The following is a 4,915-nucleotide window of genomic DNA, read 5'->3' as shown; positions in this document are numbered from 1 at the left end:
GGACTCTCTTTGTAGACCAGGCTGGCCTCAAACTCAGACATCTGCCTGCTTCTGCCTCCTGAGTGCTGGGATTAAATGTGTGTGCCATCATACCTGACTTCTTGCAGCTCCGTCTGAAAGCCCAAGACAGTGTTTATCCTAGACCAGCATCATTACTGGTAACATAGCTAGTGAGAAATTTAATTTAAACATTTTTTGAATTCAGTATTTCTGATGCCAACAGGTTCCCCATGAGTCTCTGAACTGTTCCCCAAAAGGCTTCTGAGCACTGCCTCTAAAATATGTTCATTTGCTTTATGTGCTGCTTAACTCTTTCTCTTCCAAAGAAAGTTTGAGCCTTTTGTTTGTTTGTTTTTTGTTTTTTGTTTTTGTTTTTTGAGACAAGGTTTCTCTGTGTAGCATTGGCTGTCCTAGACTCACTTTGTAGACCAGGCTGGCCTAGAACTCACAGCAATCCATCTACTGCCTCCTGGAAAATCTGGGCTTTTTAAATAGTAGGAGCCTTTTTTTCTTTTATCTTTTTATCTTTTTTTTTTTTAATCTTTTGGCCCCTTCCCCCAAAGGTTCTCAGCTTCTCCAAGATAGCCTTTCTTGGCTGCCTTATACAGTGGAACTTTCAAACCTCATTCTCATGAAAACATCTTGGAGTTTTTCTTTCGTCATGGAAATTTTATGTGGAGAAATGCCCATCTAAGATGACTTATGAGGAGATTACCATCTTTGAGAAGGATCTTAAGATGTCTTTCTGGATCATTTGCTTTTTGATATCGCCAGATTGTCCCTTATCCCAATGAAAACAGATATAGAAGACTACTGTAATTAGCTAATTCTGTCATTCCTGCCAAGACAGTGAAGGTTCCTGATTGTGAACACATTCTGCTGCCAGCAGCTCAATTGGAACATTGTGTTTATTTATGAGGGGATCTGAGTGTGAACAATTTGGCTCCAAGATTAAATGAGGGAATAGGTTATATTGATAAACCTGATGTAATATTGGTCTTTTAAAGAAAAATTGCAGTCACAAAAAAGAGCTGGCATGTAAAGCATTGAACATCACGCAAAGCTTCATAGACATTGAAAACTCTGTACGGCGTTTGCAGGAGCTCCTTGCTTTCATTCCTCTTGCCTTTTTGAAAAGTGGACAGATGCAATGGAGGCAACCTAGGTTGGTGTGCTAAGCAGCAGATTGGAGCACAGTGCAGAGCTAGGTGCACAGTGTCAGGGCGTCCAAGTCAGTGGGAATTTGCTACCTAGGAGGAACGGTGGGCAGTCTATTGGGACACAAAATATACTCATGAGTATATGTGTGCACAAAAAGTTCCTAAGTCATATAAATAAGAATCTGACAGAGCTGGGTATACTGGCACATACCTGTAATTCCAGCACTTGGGCGGTGGGGACATGAGGGTCGGGAGCTGAAGGTCCTCTTTAGTTATAGTGACCTACAGAGTTCAAGGCCAGCCTGGGTTCCCTGAGGCCCTGCCTCAAAACACCAAAAAGAATATATATAATAGAAATGGAAATAGATCAGTGAATCATAAAAAATAGAATGAGTGCTTGCTTTGGCAGAACATTTTCTAAAATTGGAACTATACAGAGAAAAGATTAGCATGGCCCCTGAGCAAAGTATGACATGCAGATCTGTGACGTGTTCTATATTTTTTGAGAGTCAAATAAAACTTATTTGGCAGTATATTTTAAATATGTATTACATTTTGCTAATAGAATTTTTAAAATAATATTTTATCAAAGTCATTTTTTCGAAATGTCATTATCAAGTACAGTGTTTTTTGTTTTTGTTTTTGTTTTATTTGTTTTTAATCTAAACCGAATCTTCACATTTTGGATTAAAATCCTTGGAGGTATATAACAGAAAGCAGAATGAGACATCCTGAGCAGGATTTCCAACAGCAAAGGAGGAATAGGAGCAAATAATGAGAAAATCAGAGCTGTGGGGGAGCAGAGGAAGCCCTGAGTCCTGAATGGATACGTGCTGTTGGCATGCTCATGTATTTATTAATGTTTTCATTATAATTTATTCAGCTTATGTCCCGAATGTCATCCCCTCGCTTGTATCTTCCAGTTCTGACCTCCCTCCCTCTTCTGCCCTATTCCTCGCCCCTAGACCTCTGACAGAAGGGGACCTCTTCCCCCACCATGTATGACCATAGCCTATCAGGTCACATCCTGGATAGCCTGCATCCCCTTCCTCTGTGTGTCTGCCGGGCCTCCCCACCAAGGGGAGTGATCAAATCTGGGGCACTAGAGTTCATGTCAGCAGCAGTCCCTGCTCTCCCCACAACTGTGGAGAAGGAGCTGTGCGTTAGCTAGATCTGAGCAGGGGGTCTAGGGGTCGTGGCCTGAGACCCAAGGCAAAATAGCAAAGCCTAACTGCCGAGCGAGGCTCAGTGATGGCAAAACCTTTCTAGGATCTATGTGTGGATGTTGACAGTGTGGACAGAAAATGTCCACCATAGCCATCTTCCCCTGGAGGTTTATGGCTAGAACACTGCAAGGCCGTGCCAGAGAATGAAGTTTGTTGGCTAAAGTCCCAATTATTTGAGATGATCCAATTACTCACTGGAACTGGGGAGTTTGCGACTAGCCTGGACAACATAACAGGGTGCCATCTCAAAAATAAAATAAAACACGGAATCTAAGTCATTCTAGAAAAGGGGCGTCATTCTAATGGTGAGGTGAGAGTGGGAAGTTCTCACTGAGGTAAATTAGACGTGGCTGCCTGTGTTACTGACACACCAGTTTTGTACAAGGATAAAGGAGAGTGTAAGGTCGACCTGTAGTGGGATGTGTAATAACTGCTGAAATGATAAAGATTTGTATAGTGTTTTCACAAAAGCATATGAGAATTATAACAATTTTGGGAGGCACTTATTGCAAGCCCCTCTGCATTTGTTCCCCTCTATGATTTCCTTTGGAAAGACTGGGATTTGAACTCATGGCCACTTACAGGCAGTGTAAGCTGGGACACAGTCCTGGTAGTCCTGAATCTCAGTCTTATCGGTCGTGCACCACATCCAGGAAGTTGTCCCCTGGCTGCTGCATAGGCTCTGCGCTGCCTCGTGCTGGGGGCAGCAGTCACACGGACCGCGTCTTGTCAGTGCTTTCCACAGAGAGCCAACAGTAAATACTACAGGCTTTGCCAGCCACATGATGTCTGGTACTACAACTCAAAATTGTCACTGTTGCACAAAACATACACCGTATAAACATATAGTTGAGGATATTCCCCTCCCCCCCCCACCTTTTTTTTTTTTTTTTTTTTTTGGTGACGGTGTTGTTCTGTAGAGCCCAAGCTGTGCCCTGCTAGGCCTAACTCTTTATGTTGTGATTATGTTCTAAGAAAATGTCTGTTCCTAAAAACAGAGGCAGGGCCAGACTGACTCCCATTCTGAAGTTTGATAGCCACTCGAGAACGGTAAACCCGTAAGCGTGCAGTCCTCTGGCCCAGGTTATTTTAAGAAGGAAATTTACATGAGTTGTAAGACGTAGTAATTCTCTGCCCTCGTTCATGTGGTTCCTGCAGGATAAAAGCTGACCAGCGGATTCTTAAGCCATTTAAAGCCTTCCCTTTAAACTCCAGAATTCTCAGTTGGAAAATAAAAGCCATCCTCTATCAAATTAACTATAATTAGGTATGTGAGTAAGAGCGATAATATGTGGATGTTGTTCTGGATTTTTTAAAGGCAGGCTAAGTGGAAATTATAGCTGAGACCACGGTAACTGCGCACCACTGTGGTGATGACCTTAAATACAACATGACAAGGAGCCTGCAGCCTAAATGCTGGACTGCTCAGTGTCTGCTATGGTTTGGTCTTTTGTGCAGACTAGGATTAAAAAAAAAAAAAAAAAGATTTATTTATTATGTATACAGTGTTCTGCCCCCATGTGTGCCTGCATGCCAGATGTCATTATAGATGGTTGGGGGCCACCATGTGGTTGCTGGGAATTGAACTCAGGACCTTTGGAAGAGCAGATAGTGCTCTTAACCTCTGAGCCATCTCTCCAGCCCTAGTATTTTTATCTGGAGGGAATATGTATTGCTTTGGAACTTCTGCTTTCCAGAATTATCACATAGTAATAATGTAATATTGCTTTGTCCAAATCCACATTCTTTCTTTCTTTCTTTCTTTCTTTCTTTTTTTCTTTTTTCGATATAGGGTTTCTCTTTGTAGCCTTTGCTGTCCTAGACTTGCATTGTAGACCAAGCTGGCCTCAAACTCACAGCGATCCACCTGCCTCTGCCTCTGGAGTGCTGGGATTAAAGGCATGCACCACCCAGCCCACATGATTTCTTTTCTTTTCTTTTTTCTTTTTTTTTTTTTGGTTTTTTGAGACAGGGTTTTTCTGTGTAGCCTTGGCCATCCTGGACTCACTTTGTAGACCAGGCTGGCCTCGAACTCACAGTGATCCGCCTGCCTCTGCCTCCTGAGTGCTGGGATTAAAGGTGTGCTCCACCACATCATTTCTTATAGCCTGCCATGATCTCATTCTTGAAATATAATTAATAATAAAAGTCACAGATATTCTACTAGAAAAACTTAAGGAGTGGGCTGATAAGGGCTTTTACAATTAGTTAGAGCCCTGTTAACACTGCTCCTCTATCTGCTCGCTTGTTTATTTGGAAAGGTTTCTTATAGCTCCTTTTAGAGATTCCAGTCCATTGGCCCTGTTGCTTCCAGGCCCATGTAGAGTCAATAATCATGGCTGGATGGAGTATGTGGTGGAGCTGCTTCTCTAAAAATAGCTGGGAGGGAAAAACAAAACAAAACAGTTATGTTCCTTTAAATATTTTCTGAGATTTAAAAAAAAAACCTCAGTTATTTAAAGTGTGCGTATCAGATTATATTAATCAAATTACTAGAGCAATGTTGACACTTGGTCTGCTCCTTCTACC

At 42.1% G+C, this 4,915-nt stretch overlaps 1 non-coding gene across 1 annotated transcript; it reads left to right on the top strand.

Annotated features, from left to right (window-relative positions):
* Positions 1 to 1,553: 1,553 nt before the first annotated feature.
* Positions 1,554 to 1,663, top strand: LOC127200946 (U6 spliceosomal RNA). Its single transcript, XR_007832161.1, has one exon. It is a non-coding gene; the product is annotated as a U6 spliceosomal RNA (small nuclear RNA).
* Positions 1,664 to 4,915: the final 3,252 nt, after the last annotated feature.

Source organism: Acomys russatus, chromosome 16, assembly GCF_903995435.1.
Source record: "Acomys russatus chromosome 16, mAcoRus1.1, whole genome shotgun sequence".
In the NCBI taxonomy this organism is placed as follows: Eukaryota; Metazoa; Chordata; class Mammalia; order Rodentia; family Muridae; genus Acomys; species Acomys russatus.
This window is presented reverse-complemented; position numbering and strand designations above follow the sequence as displayed.